The sequence below is a fragment of the Pogonomyrmex barbatus genome, unplaced genomic scaffold, assembly GCF_055798465.1.
Source record: "Pogonomyrmex barbatus isolate J1 unplaced genomic scaffold, ASM5579846v1 scaffold6, whole genome shotgun sequence".
Lineage (NCBI taxonomy): Eukaryota > Metazoa > Arthropoda > Insecta > Hymenoptera > Formicidae > Pogonomyrmex > Pogonomyrmex barbatus.
In genome coordinates, this window is record NW_028297160.1 from 8,229,588 (window position 1) to 8,253,997 (window position 24,410).

Genomic DNA, 24,410 nt, shown 5'->3' on the forward strand with positions numbered 1-24,410 from the left:
TCGATGATTTAACTGAAAGAGAAATGCAGAAATATCATCATTATTTAAACTTAATGATAATTACATTTAATAATGATATATATTTACATTGCATATTATTATCTATTACGAAGCAATAGGAATGCCTGATAAATATTACCTTAATGGAAAATGTATTCTTGATTAAGTGTGCAATCGTCCTTTATGATTACATAACTACACGTCGGCTACTACCGAGATACGAGCGGTTGAATCCGTTTTCAATGAACTATTCAATAGACCAGTTTCGGATTGTAATTAGGAGCTGCATCTCCGCGAGTAGTGTACGAAACATACACATTCGTACGCGCCGGTAACTCCAAAACGCTCCTAATTCTCTCGCTCGGGTGAAGGCAGCATGTAAATATGAGGACAATAGAAAGCGGTGAATCTGGATTTCGGTGAAACACGACCTGCAGTGACAGTACACAAGGGATAACAAATCGCTCGTTGCCATATACGCAACTTTGTATCACATATATTTCTCCATTCCGTTCTCCTATTACTGCGCGTTCTAATCTGCATTGTTCGTTTCTAATTACCAAACATAATATGCTGGTATTGCGAGCGCATGTGCATGTAAAAGTGGAATATATTTTTTTGTCGAATTTTTTCCTTAATCTTAATAATTACGTTATAATAATCTTAAAAATAATAATTTTACAAAAATGTTCAAGTATCAAGTATTGATATTTAACGAAAAAAAAATAAAAAAAGAGAGAAAATTTATAGGGGTAGTAGACAATGACTATAATGTGACATATAAAAGGGGACATATTGGACTTAAAAAAAAAAAAATAGAATTGTAAAGTATATTGTAATATTCAAATTTTCAAAAAAAAAATTGTACATAGAGGAAGTTATATTATTAACAAAATAATCAATATTACAATTTGTACGTATGATCATAGCGATATGTATTATTGAAAAATATAATACGCGGCGATCCAACTTTTAATGGGCTATCGGCGACCGCATTTTATACACCGTGCTGCTCGGGCGGCACTGTGTAACACGATGTAACTCGGTGACCGCAATCACGGTCATATCAACATAATCTGGCACAGCTAGTATAATTAAAGCGCGTCGGGCGATCGGTGGACAAACCGCGACGCGGTGACGACTCGTCATAGGGAGGTGTTACGGGGTAAATCCGTGGCGGCGCGAGTCGCCGAGGTGGATCGTTGATTAACCGTTAGCATCAGGCCGCAGTGTGCACCACGGATGCAGTTGGCGCAGTTGCAAGCGATCGACAACCAGGTCGCTCAGCAGAAAGCCGGTGCCCTCGCGCTGCGTAACTCGGCTTGCCCCCCGTGGGCAGATTGTTAATCAACGCAAATATTTAGCGCGACCAAACGTAGCACGTTGAGCGAGCGTGCGAGGGGGACAATCTCGTCACCGGTTGCGAGCCGACTACATCGAGGGGGGGGGTGGAAGGGGAGGGGGCGGTTGGTAGCGGCAGGCGTAGAAAGGGCCATGTGCAGCCGGGTTGGTCCGGACTGACAGCATCGGTGTATAGGAGTACGCGGAAGCGCACGGTGGATGGTGAATGCGGCTGTTTAGATATTATTTAGCAGTAAATCGCAACGGGGGTTGGCAGGGGTGTAACGCTGACGCGGCAACACGTTAAAGGCGGAACCCAGACTCACGATACCAGATGCCGTCCACCCTTTTGCTCCCGCCTATTCGCTATTTTCCATCCTTCTTCGCTCGATCAAGCCGTCTCTTTCCGGGTACTGTCTCGGGTTTATCTAGTGTAAGCCGGCTGTTGGAAACTACTGCCGGAAATCATTCGAAAGACGTTCTGATGATGTGCGCCTAGTTAGGTTTAACGATCCCCGAAGTAGTGCGTGTACATGATGGAGAATTAGAGTTTATAACGCGACAAAACAGTGTAACAGATAATCAGGATTGACATAATCATCTTTTTTTGTTGTAACATACAACCATACGTTGTGATCCGATAGCTCCGATAGCTTTATTTAAATTATAAAATTAAAATTTTTAAATGTTTATATAATAAGCTATATAATTTAGAGATGTACGTGATAATTTTTTAAATAATATAATTTATAAAATAAGTGTTCAAAAAATTTTATTTTTTTTTGTCACATCTATTAAAATATGCATAGTTTTGTATCTTTATTTTTAAAACAACTCGTTACCTGTCATACATAATAAATTATAAAACATAGAATTTTGGAAAGCTTGTTGTAGTAAAAATATTATGTAAAAAATTGTAAATCGTAAAAATCTTATGTATTTTTTTGAGATTAACGTGACGGGAGATAATAGAGATTGTTCAGTAAGCTTAAAATTAGAAAGGCATTTTTTTTTTAACGAATACAGATTATGCAACGCAATTACATCATTGTTAAATTACTATCTGCTAGAGTTTCGGAGTGATGCTAATTTAATCTTATTGCACGTTACAACAAAGGATTCGGCGGTTATAGTGATTTAACACAGTAATGGTGCTAACTGTACCGCAAGGGTGTCAGTAATAGGTAATTAATGATCTACTCCGGCTCGATGCCACGAATTCAATGAAACTGTGGATATGACGCGGCATTGCCATGCCGCGGTTATCTGCTCACCTCATGCGCTTTAATTACATCGAATTGCAGATTACGCCACTGATTCCATAATGCATCGATATGACATCACAAGAGATTGGATTGAAAGTTTCAATACTGGAAGATCACATCTCAAAGATTAAATTCAATGAATTCTGTAATATTCAATTACTTTTAGTTTTTACCTATCTATTTTTACCTGGTAGGATAATAATCTGAATGGAATTTGCAGAATATGCTAGGATAAAAACTGATTAATTTAAAAATATTTAAAAAGATATTTATTTTTAAGAAATAAAATATTACAGAAATTGTCGAAATTATTAAAACATTTTTATTTTTTTAAAATTTTAACATTAAAAAAACTTTTTTAAAAGATTCTTTATTTTTTATTTATGTATCTAATGAAAAAACATCGTATCGATGTCAGTGAAAATATTTTAACCCATATTTAACATTTATTATTAGAATATTTTTTTATAAATTTTATATATCTGTATTAAAAAAAATAATATTCTAAAAGTTTTATTTCTATTTATAATGTCAACGACTTTTATAAAGCAATCAAAACTAAACAATTTTAGCAAAAAAAGATTTTTTTTGTTAATTGATAGCACTATAATTGTGACTTTCTTGATAATAAAAGGATTTATTTATGAACAAATACATATGCATATTTTTCGAGTTATATAAAAGTTTTAGTTTTTATAAAAAAAATAAAAGTGCAATGCTTTCTGTTGGATGCCTGTATCAAGTTTAATATAAAATTGGACAGACGTGTGAAGTGCACGAATGTAATCGAGATTTTATATAAAAATCGCCATTCTGTTAATATAAAAGAAATACATCCAATTTTATTTTTTTATTGCATGTTTCAAATTTATTGGAATCTTTTGATATTGGCACGTATGCACGAGATACCTTTATGTTTTGACAATGTTTACGTGATAATGCCACGTTAATGCCGAATAGATTTGCAATGGCAAGGTACGTCAATAGGTAATCATCGATCTATCCCGCTTTGCTAATCATGAACTCGATTATTGCGGCATGTTGGTACGTTATGTGTTCACGTTATTTACTAATCCCTGCAACGCAGTTACAATAGCAATCGCTAATGTTGTTGTTTGTATGGTAACTGATTGCAAGGAATTGATTCCATTGATATACTAAACTTTCTCGTCATTTGTCCCTTGATATTCTTTTATTGTGTTATTTCGCGAGATGTCGTGAGTATCGAGAGGATAGTTTCCTGTGATTCTACTTTTTCCATGTTATTCTTCTGTTCCAATCCTTTATAAAAAAGGAGATGTTAAGTCGACTCGTATTTCTCGAAGTTTATTGTTGACGCTTTTGCGCAATGCTGATTGGTTCTTTTGCTGTGTTAATTTCGTGAGTTACTGTCAATTTGCAAATGACAATTTGTAAAAGGCGGGCGAGGTTAGCAGCGAATGAAACTTTGAATCGGTTTTGAACAAGGACAAAGATAAGATAAACAAGGATGAATGAGTTTCTATTTTTCATCACGACGGTACGTCGCTACCATCAACGAATAATATAAAAATATATAATATGAAAAGCTTAATGGCGCGCGCGTAGCGCGCGCCTGTTATGTTCTAGTATAATAAAGTGCACATCGTATGCTGTTAACGTCGAAAATGCCATCGCATAGTGCTGTGCGATCGTAATTAACGTGTTTTCCCGAACAAGAATTGAGTGCCAAGGAGAAATAAAGGAAAAAGAGAAGTAGAAATCAAAAAGATATCGGATTTATCGGAGAAGGAAAGTAATTGTTTCAGAAATATGTAATTAAATTATCTTTTTAATATTTGTTATATAGATTTTTATTTTCCAAATTTTGTTTACAATACAATTTTTATTAAAGTCTTTATTAAAAAAAGAATTTTGAAATTTATAGAAACAAATGTTATTTTTAAATATTTGTTTAATAACTGGAAAATCTGGAAACCGTAGTTTATTAATTATATTGTTTCTGCAAAATAGATTTTTGTTACAAATGACAAGCGCGCAGCTTGAAATATGAGAATTAGTTAAAGCCTCGGAAAGGCGATTATAATATTAGCGAGAAAATGGTTCGGATTTATCTCCCGATGTTCTTTCATCTCTCTTCTTTCATCGTCTCTTCCTTTTATTTCCTATTTTTCGATGCTTATCGGGAGATTTTTACGTCGTGGGCGTCGCAACGTATCGAGAAACAAACACGGCCGACAGCGCAAGCGGATTTGTCATTGCGAGCGATGCTGTGATGCATCATACCAAAGTGGATGGTAAACAGATTGCGCAACCTCTATGGTGTCAAAGTGTTTTTCTTGAAAATTGTTGCGGGAATTCGCTCTATCGCAGGCATCTTTTCTATGTTCGCTGTTTTCCTAGCGAGGATGACGCATAAAACAAAAATATAACAGAGATGACAATTAGTAATCTATTTGATGGATATTATATTATTTTGGTAGAATTTTTAAATTTGGTTCGCCAATGAAATTTATTAAAGAATATTTTATAATAACATTAATATCTTTTCCATATAAATGTGTAGTTAAAATTTTAATAAAAACGAATATAAAAAAATAAGCATTTTTTTAATATAAGAAATTATTAAAATTAAAATGTACGTATGTATCTTAAAACTGAATCATATTTGCTACATAATTTAAGTACATAACACAACACACATAATCGTAACGATGCCGTATCTTAAATTAATACATTTCCGTATCTTTTGACTTGGTGGACGTCTGGGATAGTTCGATAGTATAGAGTTTCGTCGTTAGTCCGGTAATATCGTTAACCTATCAGAGAGCAGTTGTGTCTGTATCCCTCTAATGCGTAACTACGATATTCCCCGATGATCCTGGCCATTTACCACCAGGCCACCCCTTACCATCACTTTGCGAACCCTCACCCTCCCGCGGGATGTGGATAGATAATCACGCTATCATTCCTAATGCACTGGCGTGGCGCTTTGAAATCTAGATATTCTGCCAGACATCCAATTTTGCACACAAAACTGTGTACTGTAATAACGCTCGCGATCGAAGTAGCCGAGAATGAAAATCATCTATTTTCATCTGTTATTGGCAAATTGTTTAACAACACCCTTAATTCTAAAAATATTACAATGTTACGTAGTAATAATTTTAAGATTGTTCAATGAAAAAAATCCTCAGTAAAATACCTATTTCAAAAAATCATTTACTAAAGATTTAGAAAAATGTTTAGATTGCGATTATAAACGATTAAAGTAAATAAATTTTTTTAAACGCTAGTTGCTATATTATATACATTTTAGTATTATATATTATTACATTTTAGTATTATATTTTAGTATTAGTTTTTCGATTTAGTAAGTCCTTCACCTAGTTTCTCTTTTCTGTGAATACTTTGAGTTTAACGTATCTATTGTGAGGAAAGATGGATACGTTTGTGATACGTCTATATACCGATACGTCTACCCGCAGTCGACATACATGACAATTGGAAATAAAGCAGAGTTGCAAGTGTGAAACGTTGCGGAGAAAGAAGTGGACATATCAGGGTAACACGCGGTCAAACGGAGGGTGATAGATATAGAAGATCAATGTATAAAACGTGCTGCGAAAGAAGAAAAGGGCGGAAATGGAAACGGAAGAGACGAGTACCCCCTTTCATCTTGACGAAAGATTATTTGCCATGCCGAACAAACGTATTGTTGACGCAATCCGTCATCGAAATCCTTATTGACTGCATTTCACTGGTTAGCGTCTGTAGAGGACGAAGAAATATTCGACGAGGAGGAGAAGACTGCTCCAGAACTTCAAATATGTTCGGCATAAAACGGGGGCCACTTATGATCTCAAATGCCATGGTAGCAAGCGAGTTGTTGGACTACAATGCTGTTGAACTTGGACTGTTCCGAAAAATTTATTGGTGCGGTAGTGTCGCAAAATGATTTATAAGTAGAGCGGAGTGAAATTTATTTTATGACCTAGGATTAAATCTCTTGAAAACACAGCACATAAAAGTATTACGTGATAGTGGACAATAAATAAAAAAGAAGAAGACACAAAGCGTGATGCAGCGTGATTTAAAAAGTTAACCGGCTCTACAACTGACGGACAGATCGACAATTCTTTCATTTCTTGAAATAATAAAAAAATACTATTTGTGCTGTTTATCTCAGTATATTGATTAGAAATAATGGTGACGCGTTTAATTTCGTAATGATGTCGCACGTGATGGGAACCCGTATTAGATAGTAATCGCGATTATACAAATCAAACAAAGTTTCGGACGTACGTCATGACGACAAGATGATATCCAGCTATTGCTCTTCCACCCACAGTATATCTATCTGACCACCATTTCCGAAACAGTTCACTTACAACTCTGCTTTATTCTCGATCGTCACATACGTACGTGTTCCATATACGGAAGTCACGTATAAGTCTACAGATATGATGTATGTTCCCGATACTATGCCCTCACAGGTCGTCCGATTCAATGTATCCTAGTGTCACGTAGATACGGGCATAGCTATACTCATAAATAGATACACACGGATGCTTCGAAAATGTATCAGTTTACAATAAGCGCAGATCCTTATGCACATTAAGGATTTCGGTTAATCACTCCTTACTGCAAATTTCAGTTCGCGTTCATGGAGAGATCGATCGATTATTACGTTTAATTTAGTTAATTATTGCGATATTGATTATGTACAAATGAGATAGAATTCTATATGATTAAGTGGAGCTTGTGGCGATAGGTTGTATGCCAGTGTTGTAACATATTAAATTGACTTTGCTTTAGAATTAGAATATTTTTTTTAGCCTCGAGAGAGATATATTATACATAGCTGATAGTACTCTCATTTTCAGAGATTGGAATGTTAATCGATGAGGGAATTCACACAAGAACATTTAAGCAGATAATTTGTAGTTGCTAATCTATGCATAGTCGAATTAAATATCTTGTGTAAAATGTGATGTAGATATAGAGGATGGAAATGTCTGCTATGGTAAATGACTATATGCCGCTTTTTTCATAATGCTTGAAAAATCTAACTTTCAATATAATGAAATAAAATTTTGCGAGTACATTTTTGTCAGATCTTGTTAATCATGTCTAACTGAAATACAGTTTTACTTCTTAAAAGGATCTCGTTAAGCCGTGCGCAAAAGCCGAAACATCTTCGACCAAAGAAATTTTAATTAAAGCTTCTCTTACGGACTCGGATTCTAATTACGAAAAGGATACTCGAGATCTTATCCGGCGTTTCAACGTACGCAGCGCGAAAGGAACGCAATCTCGCGCGTCGCGGTGCCTCTTGTTATTTGTCAAAGCGTGCTTATCGTGACCTTTGATTCTGATTAAGTGGCGAACATCGAAACGGTGTTCGCGGTGACGCGTTTACGAGATCGAACTTCGTCACCGGAAGACAATCGATAAGTACGCGGCAGGCTGTGATCTCAAAGAGGAGGAAAGTGATGACTCGGCGAAGAACATACGCGAGAACATTCAATCCGACGTGGCGGAAGAGTACATATCAAAGACGTATAACTGGTGTGTGTGTGTGTGTGTGTGTGCGCGCGCGCGCGCGCGCGTGTGTATGTATATATATATATATATATATATATATATATATATATATATATACGTGCGATATATCCTCGTGCAGTCGAGTACACAGGCATTACCGTCTACGTGACTTCCTGAGGACGGTTAGATAGGTAGGTACTACATGGCGATCGGGAGTACAGCAGACCGTTGAGCGAAATACGCCGGAAATGATGGTCAAGCGGACTTACAGCGTGAACGGAGTGACAGGCGCGGAAGGAACTTGTCTGGAGAAGTTACGGGATACTATTGCTTTATTAGCAAGTGAATGAAACTTTAAAGAGGCACCTGCCGAGATGGACCCGGGATTGCTTAAACATTACTTTATTAAAAACTGTTAGCTTGTCGTTGTATGCGAGGTCTACATTATTAACAGGGTTACTTTGCATAAAAGCGAAAGACCAGCGCATGTATATATATATATATATATATATATATATATATATATATGCGTGTAAACTTTTTGCGGATTACTTTCGTGGACCTTAAGTGAGTTTAAAGCTTCCTTTTACTGTGATGCAAAGTATAATACTGGGGTGGGCTGATGTGCTTTTACTACATATTATATTTTATAACGTCTTATTTTGAAATATGCATATTAATTATTGATACTAAAAAATGGTACCAGAGAGCGTATATGTTTTACGGTTTTATTTTATTATTATTGCCGCGCATATAAATAATATTCACAGAAAATAATAACAATATTATTATTTATTAACAGGTATATTCAACAACAATGTTATGCACAAGTAATTAAATTCATTTATTTAATATCATTTATTTAATAAAATCGTCTTTTATTTTTGCGGACAATGTACCAAATCGAAACAATCTATTGTTGAGATTATCTGTTTCAAATTGGAGATATTGGATTCTTCTGTCAATTTTCCATTTTGACTTGATTATTTTCTAATCATTTAATTACAATAAATATTTTGATTCTTTGTTATTTAGAAACACTGCAATATTTTTCTAATTTTTAATTAAACTTTATAAACTTTTAAAGCAATTTGATCATAGCCGAATGTTTTTTTCCAATCAATTCTTTAAGTAACAAATTGTCACTGTTTGAAACCGATAAGTTGCCATTACTTGGTAGTACGTGTCTGAACTAAACAGCCGAGGAACATGCGTGGTATATCTATACGTAACATAAAAATCGTTAACTAGTTCACATTATTGGAAAGTTTTGTCGCGATTGATCAGGTCTCTATAGTCTTGCCTGGAACTAAAGTTAAGCTCGAAAGGAAAAGAAAGAGATACAGCGACCAATCGATAATGGCTTGCGGTAAAATTCTCACGTGACGAAAAGATAAAATACTTATGTTGCAAGTTATATATTCGATATTTCTTTAGCAAGAAAGTTCAACGATTGAATTGGTTGCAAGATTGAGAGTCGTTTTATTGCAAATTATCGATAAAGAGCGTTTTCTTAGTATATAATACGATGAGAATATACGTATAAACGCAGTAGAAGGATTTAAAGCAAATTGAGAAAATCTGGAAGTTGAGAATAGTCGGCGTCGAGAAGAACTCGAACTGAAGAACAAATTGAAGAAGAAAATGCGTCTGAGAGACGTAACTTATTTCTTTACCGTAATGCTATTTCCGTAAAACAGTGTTCTTTTACCTAAGCGGATGCTAAAGTTATGCAATGAATGCAGAAATACAAGATGAAGACGGTAATCTTCAGATTTTTTAATTTTTTAAATGCAGAGGTTGGATTTTCTCATGGAAATGAAGTAGTTTTGTGTTCGTAGGGCTTTCGGAAATACGCGGATAAGAATTGTTTTACGAACGTGATACACAAGAGCTCGTTTATCATTTGTAGATAGGGATAAAAATGTCTGATAACGAGTGGCATCATTTATCGTGTTAGAAAACCGTCAACTGTAATCCGAATGTCCAACCGAAAAGATTTTATTTTGATAAATACCGATCTTGGCCAAAAATTTTCTGCCTCTCCAACATCTATCTGGTCGCACAATCAACCTAACTTACCGTCGAGCGGAGCCCTCATCTCTCGAAAAGCATTTGAAGTTATATACTCTACTGCAACTCGTTTCCCACCACCTGAGAAGTTTCATCCAGGTTAACTCGCTAATCTACTTTGACCGCGAAGTAGTTTGCTAAATACTTTCATCAATCCTCCTTCTTGGCTTTGATCGCGCCTTGATACTCATTGTTCTTGCTAAAGCACACCTCCAGATTCTCTCTAAAACAACATTATACAATGAGGAATTTTGTTAACGTATCATGAACCTTATAAAAAATTGACGTGTAATTACATTTCAGTTGGATTACGTTAATTATTGCTGAAATATGTAAATAATTTTATATATCTTAAATGTTAAGTAAAAAGACGTTAAAAAAATTTGTGTTTTAAACAGAAGATTATATTTAATTTCAAGTCTGTTGAAAATTTTCTATGTAGTCACTCGGTGCTCGTTTATTTCTCCACGAATATTATTAAAACTTTCCAACGTTTTCCAAGGGTAATTTAACCGACGTCAAAGAAGACAAAGCAACAGAGGAAGTTGGTTTAATGCGAATAAACTGCTGATGGAACTCCGTTGTCTTTTTTATAATAATATGCTTACAAATATTTAATATTAAATTTTATTTGATAGGAACAAACAAAAGGTACACATTAGGTAATTTTTTAAATAAAAAATTGCTTAATACTTGGATATAAAGATAATATTGTAATGTTGTTTTAATAACAATTTTGTTGCTTATATTTTTTTATTTGTATTTGATTGAACCTGATTATTTTTTATCACGAAAATTCTATGAAAAAATTACTTTATTTTCGATGATCTTGCAGATGTTTATGAATTTAGGTCGTATTTACAAAGAAATTTTGTCTCAAAATTTTTTGGAATCTTTACGTTACGATTGACGTGTACAGGCCCCTGGCTTTATTTCTTCGCGAACATTATTAAAACTTCGTAACTTCTTCTACAACCAATTTCTATTTTTCAACGTGTAAAGTTTAGTTATCGGTTGAAGCGTTGGCGACAGAGTAAAAGTAATCCACCGTGCGGCTCCGAGAAGAATGAAAAAGAAAAAGAGAAAAGAGGAAGACGGAGAGAAGATCGCAATACATTCTAAAATTTTCGTGTGTGCACATAAAATAGAATATATTCGTGAGAGAAATTTGTGATGCTCTGAGAATTGAAAATGTCTTCTTGTCCATAACTATTTCAAATATAATATTACATTTTTTTTTAATTAATATAATAATCTTAGATTATCGCGTAAAGAAGAGATATTTACGTTTAAGTTTTTAATATTATAAATATTAATTGTTGTTTATATCATATTACTGTTTGTGTTTCTTTTCTATCATTGTTTGTCTATGTAGAGGATGATGATATGGCTTAAGTGTGTTTGCGCCGTTGCTATCCGCGCAGTACGGTGTTTAATATTGGGCCGTTTAAAGCCAGCTTGTGGTCGCGGAACATTGGCACTGTCGGTCGTTCTCTTTAATGGTTATTGGCTCGCAGTAATTCTCTAATCTCTGCTGTCACCGGCCTCTGTGTTTCCGTTTCAATATGGCCGTTCTACGGATTACGAGCGTGGGCCTTGCTGCGGTGTCGTAGGCAGCTGCCACTGGAACCTGATTACTTCGAGGCTTATCAAATCATCCGCCGGAAAATCAGAGTGGTATAAGCGGCGGCACCAAGAACCGTGTTCTTATTCATCAGATACTGAATAATAATAATTCAATCGAATAATAATTCGATTGAATTGCGCATGCTGGTAGAGAAAAGAAGGCCAGCCGCAAAATGTATTTATTTGTTCCTGTGATTAAATCTGTTAATGTTTTTGCTAACGTGAAGGAAATAATGATAATACCAATAAAATAATGATTTAATTTATAAAAATCTTAATTATCTTTTATTTATACGAATTTGTCAGTGACTATTTCTGTTTAGGTAAAGTTTTATATTTGAGTAAAAAAAGGCCTTTATTTTATTATTGATTGTTGTAATATTTGTAATATTACATATATGGTATAATATATAACATCTAACAAACATTTTATAATAATTGCTTATTGGAAAGAGATAATATTGATTATTTTGACTTATACTAAATGCATTAAAAATAAATATGTTGCTTTGCCCTTTTTACGGCACCATTGTAACTGAAAGAAGACGTTAATATGCGTGAAGATGACTTGCTTGTAATTCAAGCAGGGTATTTATGGATATATGGCCGACATATTGTGGCATAATGTCTTAGCATCATATATTAATATCATACATTTTTATGACCTTTTATTACTTTGACACGTTCTTGTGTGTTGACATCAAAGCAAATATTTAAATGTCTTACTAAAAAAAAGGATTAAATGTTTTATTAAAAAAAGAATAAACAAAAATAATCACATTTAAAAAATTTTTAACAAATTAAATTTTGAAAAATATTATCAAAAGTTAAAAAATTAATAGAAACAATAAAATATTTTATACTTATTTATATTATTTTTTTACAATTAATATTATTTAAATTATGTAGATTGTAAATATCCACAAATTATTTTATTTTTCCTAGATATAAAATGTATATTCAATAGAGTATATTCTCACGTTTATATAATATATCAATACCTTTTGCTTTTCTTGTAATTAAATGATAATGTACATTTATCTTACATTCCTGTGAAATTCTTGGACTGCCTTGGTATGACTAGACAGACATGTCGAAACCGTCATCAAATAAACTCTGCAAGATATTGACCTGTAGACGAGGGCGCATGCTCAAGCTTACCCATCACATAAATCACATTTTCGATTAAAATGTCCCACCGTCATCTGTGATCGATTTAAAGAAAGGATCTCCATCGATTCGTCAATGTGTTTGTATATCCGCGGTACCGCCGAGAGCTTAACGTAGACAACGATATCACCTCTTCCTCGGTTATCGATCCGCGGGAAAAGCCCAACACGGGTGCGAACGACCGTCTTTTATGCTTTGGAAAGTGTCATCCAATCAGGAACTCCTCGAGGACGTCGTTCCTGATAAAGAGTGTGTATCTTCACGTTCGTATAAAGCAACGAAGATTCAGTGTAGTCGTAGAGCCGCGAACTCGTTATGTCGCAAACTCGTTTGCGTTTGGGGACTGTCACTGATAGAGATTACATCAAATGAAGATTCTTCGGTGTTGAAAAATCATATTCAGCTGAATAGAGTCATTTTTAATCGTACTAGCATATATCGTGATGGCTGTTACTTTTCTGTAATTTTCCTCAATTATAAAATCCACTTCTTAAAAGTACCAAAAGTCAGAATTAAGTTAAATTTATTGCATAATAGATTTATAATAGATTTTAAAATTATAATAGATTATAATAGATTTTTAAAAGTTTAATTGTGAATATTGAGTTGACGCAGCATACATTATATTTCAAGACGAAAATAGTAACTTTTTATTTTTATATCCTATATAAATATCGCGTGTAAAAATGCAGTATTCCGGATTGTTGTTGCGGATTCATCCGCGATCTTAAAATTATGCGATGAACGTAAGATATCAGAATCTCCAGAATTTATCATGAGACTTCTTCACCGGGAGGGAGAACGGGCGATATCTCAGGTGGTTTGGATAGGATGCGCCGTTCGCGCTGCATTCTACTTGAACGAATTTATCACCCGACGAGAGATCCGAGGAACGAGACTTTCCGTAATCCGCGTTAAAGAGAAAGAGGTACCGCATCCGCGCGCGTAAGGATGCGCCCCGTAAGGGGGTGAGAAGAGGGGCGTACGTGGGTAAAGGACGAGAGGGGTTGGACGACGGGCAAAGCATCGACAAAGGGAAACGGCGATATTTACAGGGGACGTGCTGGATACAAAGGCAGGACTTGTATATGGTAATGGTTTTGGGTTTACTAGAGATTATATATGTCTTCTCTCTCTCTCTCGCTCTCCCAATGGTGGACGTTACGCGATATTTAATGGACGACGTGAACTTCGGATAGTTCGGATGCTGACGCAATACAAACACTGCGCGTTCAATATCGATTGTGTTATAAATCATTTTCAAAGAGTATACTTTTATCACAGTATCTATTTTCATGAACGCAAATTAAGTCATAGCTTAATAATAATAAACACAATTATATTTCTATTAAATAGATATTAACCGAATATAAATATAATAGACGCTGATAATTATGTATACGAGATATTATAATTAATATATTGCTGATGTGCGATAATTAACATCTTGCTAACGGACAATTTTGATATAGGCAATATACTATAATCTACTAACACAATGCAAACGTAGTTTATGTAAACTATAATTTTGTTTGCAATTTATGCAAACCATGATGAAAATTTATTGTTATTGTAATGCAAATCACTCCCTGATTACTTGATCCCATTTTTACAAAAACGATTATATTATTCTTCTGGTTAACAAATGAAAAAGCGAGATTTTTTTACTGCACTATTTAAACACTTATAAAAAATGTTATAATTGTCATAATTTATTTTTTCGCATCGAAATATTTTTATTCTAAAGTAAAATACATAAATGAAGAAGGGAGGAAAAAGTATTTATACTTGAGAAATTCAATAAATAACGTTGTTTAATTTATTCTGTAATGTAACGAAGTGATTTTTAATTTATTTCCAGAAGGATTGCATGGTTTTATTCAATTTTTGTATTCAAATTTTATATGGAAGTAAACTCAATAACAAAGATAGTAAACCGTCTGGATTTGACTGCCTGAAGAATTCTCTAATTGTTTTGTTTCAAGTAAACAGATACAATTTATTTATTAAAGAATGACCAAAAAAGTCAAGAATATCCTGCTTACAGTTCGAAAAGAGTGAATATGAAAAGGGATGAGTTTACTTCTTACATTTCCGTTTCTCTCTTTTGTCGCGTCGTTAGTCACGTGATACCGTGACAGGTGACGAACCCGAACGGATCATTAATCCTGGTGGCGACGACTGGCGATCTTTTGTCCTCTTGGATAGCCTTTGTAAAAATAGTAGCCACACTTAGACCATGGCGCATCCGCGTAGCTTTGAAACGATATGTTCGTGAAAGCCCGTTGAATTTTTATACGACTAGCATTGAAGACCGCCGAGACTTTGGGATGTATTTCTTGACTTTCTGGAGACACCATAAAGGACAATAGTTCTACGTATTTCTGAAGTATCCTCGTGTAAAATATAAAAAACGAAAAGAGTCAGTGATAAATCGTTAGCTCGGGCCTGCATTCATAGGACTTTTTCTCAGGACAGTCTCAATTTTATCTCCGCTTTGCCGTCGTTGAACTTTGATAACGATTTAGCGTCAAGCCGGATAATAGAAACTCGATAGTACTCCTTTTTTTCTCTATTGAACATGAACCGTTCAATTATTTTTCCAGACGTGACCAATCAATCGTTCAGTTTTTATTAGTTTTCTGTCCGTTTAATCAACCAATTGGTGCGTGAGATATTAACTTAATAACACCTCAAAGTATTTCTTTCTCATCCATTGCACGAAAAATTTTTTAATCTAATGATAATAAATAATGGCGTTTTAGCAGTTACATTTTTAGATTTAAGAAATATTGAAATATAAAAATATATTTAACGCTACTAGAAAAAATTATGAAAATGAATAATGAAAATGTTTCTTTGATATTGACAAGATAAATTAAATTTTAATTTAATTTTATTTATGTGCCAAATTTAATATAAAATAATAATTAATTAAATAATAAGTTAAATAATAATTTAATTTTTATTATTTCTTGATTGTCGAGAATTGATCATAATTGTATCATAATTTAAAAGTATGTTGTATCAAATTTTTATTTAAGCTATTTACAAATATTTACAATTATTAATACGAATTATGCCGTTATTATTTTGTTTTTACTAAGTAATTTTCTTATTTCGAAGTTTTTTGAAAAACTGTGAAGTTTCTTAAATGCTTTTCGTTGAGACCAATTTTCATTTATTTTCACTTGAGCACAGTATTGATTCGTGTTGTGAAGAAAATTGACATAGTTGCTGTCATAATAGTAAGTAAATAATTAGCGCACCCTCTTGCATACTGTTGAAGAAATTGATAAGTTAGTTTCTGAAAATGAAGAGAAAGTACTTTGTCTACAAGAAACTGTAAAGTACGAGGCAACAGAGGCGGGGAATTGCCTCTCGATTGAATTAAAGAGACCGGAAGTTATTAGCAGTACTGTAGATATCGTGAAGTAACTCCGCGATCTGGGTATCGATAATAAGGGTCTCGGTTCTTTAAAGAAAAATCGGGGAAGAACTGGGAACGATACTGCCGAAAAGTTTGTTTCCGGAGTGGCTTATCTGATGTCGACCAACAGGGAAGTCTGAAATGGGTCTGCAACGAAGTGACGTAAACTGCTTTCTCGAAAATCCTCGATCGCTCGACACCTGATTTCTTTCTTGTGATACCGTAGTCTGCGTATCGCGTTTCCGATCGCCCGTATTTTAAATCCTTCGTATTTTCATGTGAACATCTTCGCTTGCTGATACATAGATCTCCCGAAAAAGTAATCTACAGCGAGCGTTTAACGTTATCCATTTAAACCTTGATGTGATCGTTACAAAACAGATTGTGCGATTTGATTTTACATTACGAGAAATATTTGTAATGGTATAAGAATTACTAATATTTAAAAAAAAAACCTTCGTGTAAATGTATCGACTTCCATGACGCAATTTAGATATTAACGCATTAGTACAGACGACACTTTAATTTTTGCACTCTTATTCTCCAATTCGCTTATCGACAAACGAACTTGTTCGTGTTTGCATAATCCGGAAAATCCGGAAGACGCAATCGTCCGTAGACTGATCGACTTCGCGAAGACGATACCCCGAGGGCGCAATTTCCTGGGGTTTATGCCATTCCCGGGTGACGCAGGTGTGCGAGCGTGTGCGCAGTATATTCATCCACATATAAAGATTATTCACAGATATTGGCACGCAACGAATGAAAATTATCATCGAGCATTGCCATGTTTTATGTTGGTAAAAATTTGAAAATTTGAAGAAATGCAATTAATCCAGAAATAAAAAAATTTTTATATTAAAAAACTATTTTCTCTCTTATATTTACATTTTTAATCATATTTACAATTGTAAAATATAATATTTTAATATTACGTTACATAATTTAAATTATATATTTAACTATGATTTAAGATGAAAAAATATTTTCTCTTTGTAATTCCGATTACGATAATTAATCAATTAATTAATTTGATGATAAAAATTTTAATTTACACAAAATTTTATTGGCAAATTAAAGTGTAATTGCCACTTTCCACAACACATATAAGCTTTCTAAAACTCAGTGACTGAGAGAGAATATGTAATTACTGGTAATTACGAGGTGTTACCTATTTAGCTGGCTTTTCAAGATCGTGCATAATCGATGCGTGTTCACCGAACTGGAATTTTGTAAACAAAATAATCAATTTCTCTTTAAAATATCATATAGCGTGTACTTCCAATTAACAGCATAGTGTTTCTTAAATTATTTATTAACTAATCAGTAATCAAGTTATAACATTTATATATATATATATATATATATATATATATATATATATAGATACATATTGATATCGATAAACAATTAACAATAGAATTGAGGCTTTCAAAACATATTATATCTGACAACTTTGTAAATTTTACTTTAAGTAAATAAATTATTAAGTTTAAGTAAATAAATAATTAAACAAATTTAATAAATCAATATGAAGGAAGATTGTTTGTAATTGTTATAAATGTAACTTGGTACACAACTTGCTTATATTGTTATTGATGTAACTGTAGATTCTATTTATCAAAATGTTCAATGATCTGAACTCGTCATCAATCAAAGTCAGTGGTCAGAGTACACCAGTAGAAAAATCAATCAAAAGAACGACAGAAAGATAAAGATATAGATCGTGTAATCGCTCATGTATTAGGAAATGTTAATGGTGTTTAATGATCCTTTCGAAATGACTGCTTCAATTGGTTTGTGTCTCCGGGGATGGTCACGATGGCGCAACGGCCCGACGTCACGATCAGCCCCTTTAACCCCTCTCTGGACCGTCCCCTTCGTATGGTAACTACGGGTAGCAGCCGACCGCAATCTGCATTCCGCTACCTAATTGTCACAACACGACGATATATGTAGATATATGTATACGTATGGCGCATACATCGAAAGCCGCACGACACCTTCTCGTATACACGGGATATATGTATATAGGATGTGTCCTGTATATGTGGCGAATCGTGGCAAGTATTCCTGATAGAATATCAAATGGGGTTTCCTTTTTTCAGAAAATGTTGATCGCACATCTATTGTGCAGTAGATCGATATTCAAGCCCAAAGCTATATACGAGTTAAAAGTATTTATTACTTGAATATCCAAAGAATATGCCATAAAATTAATAGCAAAAACTCCCGTAAGCTTACGAATTTGTAAATTAAAAAGTATGGATATTCTACAATCCGCGGAACAAGAACTAATAATTAAAAATTAAAATTGGACGCTTTAACGTTCAATTTTTCGTTTTTCGGTTTTAATTATCTATATAAGATTTTTGAAATATTATATGTTGATATTTTCATAAAATTAAAATTAATTCTAATGAAATTTTTTAATTTTTTAAAAGATACAAATGGTCAGGTATGCGTGAAAAAGTACGAGATATTTCCGAGTCTTATATATCTTTGGTCTTATCAATCTTTGGTCACGAGACTGAATTCAGCAAAAGGATGCGGTAATCGGGATTTCGCAGCCTGTTGCGACAAATAAATTTACTGATTTCCGCCGGACAATTAACGAGGATTTCGTTAATTGCTTCCCTTAGTCGTCTGCGTTAGGAAAATACGGTTAGTCGTTTCGAAACATAAGGACGTGTCACGCAAATCGCGTGTAATTAGAGCTGGCGTGCGTGTTTCGGCGCGCGCCACAAACTGGCGTCTCTAAATCGTCGAATCCGTCTCTAATACCGTAATGGATTCCAGCAAATTGATAGTTGCCGCTGTACAAATATACCCGCGGGTTCTGCGAAACAACGATGACCACCGGTCGAAATGTTCGGGATAGGCACGCAGAGAGTTAAAGGGGTTAAATTGATAGTAGGAAGGCGATAGCGGGGGGGGGGGGCTGGTCTCCAATTCAGAGTGGCGATGTTCCACAATATGTACTGAGCCCGTACCCTCGCGGCTTGATTGTTGTTTGAGCACTTTGGAAACCGTCGCCCGTGCGGAACGTGTAATGAACAGTGCGTCGACATTGAAACAGACAATGCATTTCGTGGTTACCGTTTTACGCGGGACAACATCTTCGTAACGTCTTCGTACGCGCACGAAGTGTCTACCCCGAGTACAGATGTCGTCTTTCTGATGTTAGAAGTGTTACATCAGGAAAGTGTGTTGTCGCGCCGACAATACCTACATCAGTCAACTTGAATTATGACGTCAGACGCGAAGAAATACACGTGAACGATCGATGCGAGTCACTTCTACGTAAATGACTTTTTGTCAGCGAAGCGGCTTTAGTTCGACAAAGCAGGCTTATAAAACGTGTCACAGACCTCGCTATCAGTCGACATATCACGTCGAAACGTGGAAAACTGTAATCTAGGTTCTTCCAGGATTTACAACGTTTTTTCAGCTGCTACCACATTTAATCGTTCATGTCTAGATGATTGATAGCAGAGTTTGTGGCACATTTTATAAACTTCCTTTATCAAACTAAAGCACTTTCGAAAAATTGCGAGTGAAAATCGCTTCAAGATAAATATAACATGCTCTTGATAGCATCGTATCTTTTCTGTCAATCAACAGTACGCTGACCGTATTGCCACATGTTGATAAAATATTGAAAAAATTACTGCATACTATTTTTTTAAATAGATGATAAATAAGCTTTCGCTTTGTGCACTCTCGAGATATTTCTGATGGCAAGTACTGTGCAGTGTTCTAAATGTCCTTGAGAAATGATTAAGCTCTACGTTGTAAATCGTGGTTGCAATTTTTTATAGCTAACATGCACAGCCATAATTAATTCGAGATTTGCGGTCTCTAAGCACTACCTAGCAGAGTTTATGTTTTGTACAGTTGCCTGAGTTTCGACTAATTAGATTTTAAATGCCTGAGCCGACTAATTGGTTACTTTGCCTGTTACTGCACTAGCGAGAAGTAATCCCAGTTGCCTCCGCAACTTTATTAGTTTTCGTCGCTGTAACAGTTATTAAGAGTTAGCTGTAGAATTATGTATCTTTTCTGAGAGTTTGTCGTCGCTACTGCCGTCACCAGTGAGAATATACGCAATATACTATATACTTTACCTGCTTTAACATTCCGCAACAGTGAAATAATATAATCCCTTCATTGTTTGTCATAACAAATTTCTTTTTCGTTTGCGATATCATAAAATGTGTTGTTACGTCAGTTTTACAGACATTGCTTTTCATTAATATTTTATATTTATAAAAAAATTTTTTACTGTACACTCTCAGAGGAAACGGAAAAAGAAAATTTATTTAAGAAAAGAAACTGGCCGAGTTTTTAAGCAATCGTGGCTATCGTGGCAAGCTATTAGATCGCTCCATTAGCCGACGAGCGCGTCGCAAAAGTTAGAGTGTACTTCTGGAGCACTTCAAGGAATTCGATAACATCTTGCCGATAAGACGCGCTCAAAGACGTTGTATTATGAGCGGTTATTTCTATATACGTGGAGAACGTGATCGGCGCAAAATATTGATGGGTATTGTATGGCCTTCGAAAACTCAACGTCAATGAGGATCGGTATCGCGCACGCCGGAGGACGATGTAGGAAGCATCGTGTATAATGAAGCTGTTCTTTGGGATCTTCGCACGTCGAAGTGCCTCATACATGGAAGGGTTAAGTATATCCCACTTCGAGATAGGCGGGAGCCGTACGGAAAAGGTCAGGGTATGCACGTTGCGCCAGGCGACTAGAACGGTAGCGCTACATTGGCTTTTACGGGTGAAGCTACCATCATCGTAAAGCGCGACCGCTCGACTATTCCGCACCCGCCACCATTTCACCCTTGAATTCTCTTTTCCCACTCCGCTCCTTGAAGTTTCCCCGCTGCTGCCATCGATGACGATCTCACGCTCTTCGCTGGACCCTTCGTCGGACCCGATCTGGTCTCCACCCTGACTGCACCCCTTTAAAGTGAATTCCAATACATTGGGATGCGACCAAAATGGTATAGACGCGAGCCGATCAGGCGAAGCGAGATTTGAATGTCTTGCTCGGGAATTGCCGGCGGAATGGAAAGAGGAAAGGGACTGCAATTGTTGAAACCTTACCAGCCAATGTCGCTCTTGGTCTTGCACTCTCACGATCCATTCTCTTTCGTATTTTGCGTCTTTTCCATTTTTTATGATGTCTGTAAATATATAATAGTAAATATATAATAGTGAAATTTCTTTAGCTATTTCTTTAGCTCTTTACTTCATGGAAATTTTGATCGTCAATTTTGATGGAAATAATATTTAAATTAAAATATAATATATGATTATATGATCTTTAATAACGTCAAGTATCGTAACGTTAAGTATCAGTTACATGATTGATTGAAATAGATTCTTTTTGTTCTCTTTATATTAAATATCTTTAAAGTAATAAATACAAATTGACATCAGAAATATAAAACGTAGGTTTGTATTATAGAATATAATTGGCCATTATTATGTGTAAAAATATTAATTTATAAATTTTTATTTGCTGTAATAACACTTGATTTAAAGATATATATAACCTTGCATTTATATTACTGTATTTTTAAAAATTTACTTTTATGTTTACTAGAAGTATAAGTTAAAATATGTGTATAGGATTAATATCGCGTTTGTTTAACATTGAGGCACGATATAAGGAATAATTCTTTCTGCAAATGACGATAAATAAACGTTTCTTACGGTTATCTACGAGTCTTTTGAACATATTTACAATATTTCTCAACTGTGTTTGAATATCTTTATCGCTTCTTCTGCTTGACTCTGCACGTGCAGCGCTACTCCAGTATGCGACTACAGACGGATTTAATATTTTGCGCCAGCATAAATCTTCCTCTCAACGCGAAATAGAGAGAGAGAAATCCGGAAAAAGGGATTGTGAGAAATCGAATAAATGTCTCATGTTTATTAAACGCACGTTGCATATTGTGATTGTAAACAAAATAGCTTTATTACATTATTACTATGTTACCGTGCGATAAACCAGCAGGATGACATAAGGCATTTGCGTATAAAAAGGAACACTAAATGACAAATCGAATCAAAATAGAATTAATAAAATTTGTTATAAGAAATTCTAAGAAGGAAATTCTAAGTGCATGAATGATAATTGAAAGATAATTGAGCGAATTTTATTATAACGGATATACTTATTATGTATATAAATAGAAACATAGCAAATTATATATAATCTTTCTTATATATTTTTTTAAATAATCTGCTTTGCTATAGTATTGAGATGCAGAGTAGAATAAGTTTTCAAGAGAAAAGTGCGATTTTCAGCTCACGCTGAAAATGTATAAAAGAAACTTGGTTTGGTTCCTTCGAGTCATATAAAACTTAGCTCAACCACGCCCTTGAGTCTTTCGCGAGATATAAATATCGTATGGCACGAGAAGGACGCGAAGTTTTTGATTGTTCGAAAGTAGTGATTTTGAAACTCGCGGCACTATATTTTGTCTGAGGTATTTCACTTTGCTTGTAATTTTGAAGAGCATTCTTTGAAAGTTACATGCACTCAATTTGTGCTACGTGTATGTTTTATTGTAAAAGAAGTTTTTCCATTTTTATGAAGCGCTTTTCACTCATATTATACAGTTATTTGTTCAATAAACAACATTATGTATGATATATATTTAAAAAAACATTTTTGATATTGGCACATATCTTTGCTCGCTACATTTTAAAATAGTCGGCAAAACATATTAAATAGAAATATTTTTATTCTTATTATTTTTCAAGATTTATTTTATTTTTATTTAAAGAGACGCTCTCGCGTTATTTAAAATATTCGTTCATTTTGCAAATAATTTTATCTTCCTGGATTCCCTAAGACGAACTTTTCTTCATCAAACAGATATAATTTGACAAGTTTCTCATCACCTCATATTCTTTTTCCGTGCTCGGTATCAAATCTTGTAAGCTCATCTCTTTCATTTCTGCCTGTCGCCAGGGTGCAATACCGCACACGCCGTTGAAAAATCCAGCACGGCGAAGATCGAAAGTGTCGCCTTGAGCGAAACTTACTCCTCCGTTACGAGACTTAAGGTATCCAAAGTCCGCTCAGAGGGATGAGCTGCGGGGCTCAAGACTACCGAGTTACCTGTCGGTATAAATCCCGGCACGTTAGGAGACACAGTAACTTCCGGTTCCAGGCTGACGCTCCCGCAAAGCAATTTGGACCGGTCTACCATGCATAAGTGATCCAACGATCCGCGAGCAGTACACAAACTTGTCACTTATTCTGTAACTACGCTGTCAGGGACCTTGGGTGCGATTCCTCTTCGTGTATCGCGCGCGCGCCCGCGCGCTCGCGTTCTCCCCCTTTCTCTCTCTCGTTCTCTTTTCGCTCCTCTTTCGTCCCGCGAAGCGGAAGATGTATCGCGCAGTTACATTCCCGCCTCTAAATCCTTCCGAGTGAACGGTGCCACCGTGAAGAACATATAGAACCAACTTTGCCCCCGTCCACGATGCGGCGCGTTCGCTAAAGGGGATGAAAGCGGTATCTGTATATGTACAGTCGGCAGCCAACTCTCGCTGCAGCTTTCGAGATTTATTTATCGTGCCGCACAGGATGGACCCGTGTCCTCTTTGATTATTCCTTATAGATCGCCTTACGAGCTTCTTCGTTAGCTATCGTCGAGTGCTAGGAAATACGGGGTGGCTGTGACGAATTATCTTAATGATCGTCCGTGAACATCCGATCTTCGTTTAATCTCTGAAGCGTTATTTGATGGTCGTACTAAGACTAGAAGTGGCTGAGACACTCTCGTTTTGCGGTGAGCCGGATTAAAGGAATTGCACATTTCGTTAGATTTCGAAGGATTAATCAGGATTAATCCGAGACGACGGTTTGGAACATCAATTTAGTTTTCATCAATTGATCTGAAATGTTACTAAATATTTGTAAAACCAATGCAACATTATTTTAA

At 35.1% G+C, this 24,410-nt stretch overlaps 1 protein-coding gene across 6 annotated transcripts in view; it reads left to right on the plus strand.

The window, feature by feature from the left end:
- Positions 1-24,410, plus strand: part of LOC105424865 (protein amalgam) — a 270,737-nt gene that overhangs the window by 12,740 nt on the left and 233,587 nt on the right. Inside the window, exon 1 of one of the 6 annotated variants that reach the window (XR_016140763.1) lies at positions 8,302-8,323. The exons of the other annotated variants lie outside the window; for them this stretch is intronic. The gene's annotated coding sequence lies outside the window, so the exon portion shown is untranslated. Of the gene's footprint in view, positions 1-8,301; positions 8,324-24,410 lie in introns of those variants that run through there. 6 annotated transcript variants of the gene reach the window in all.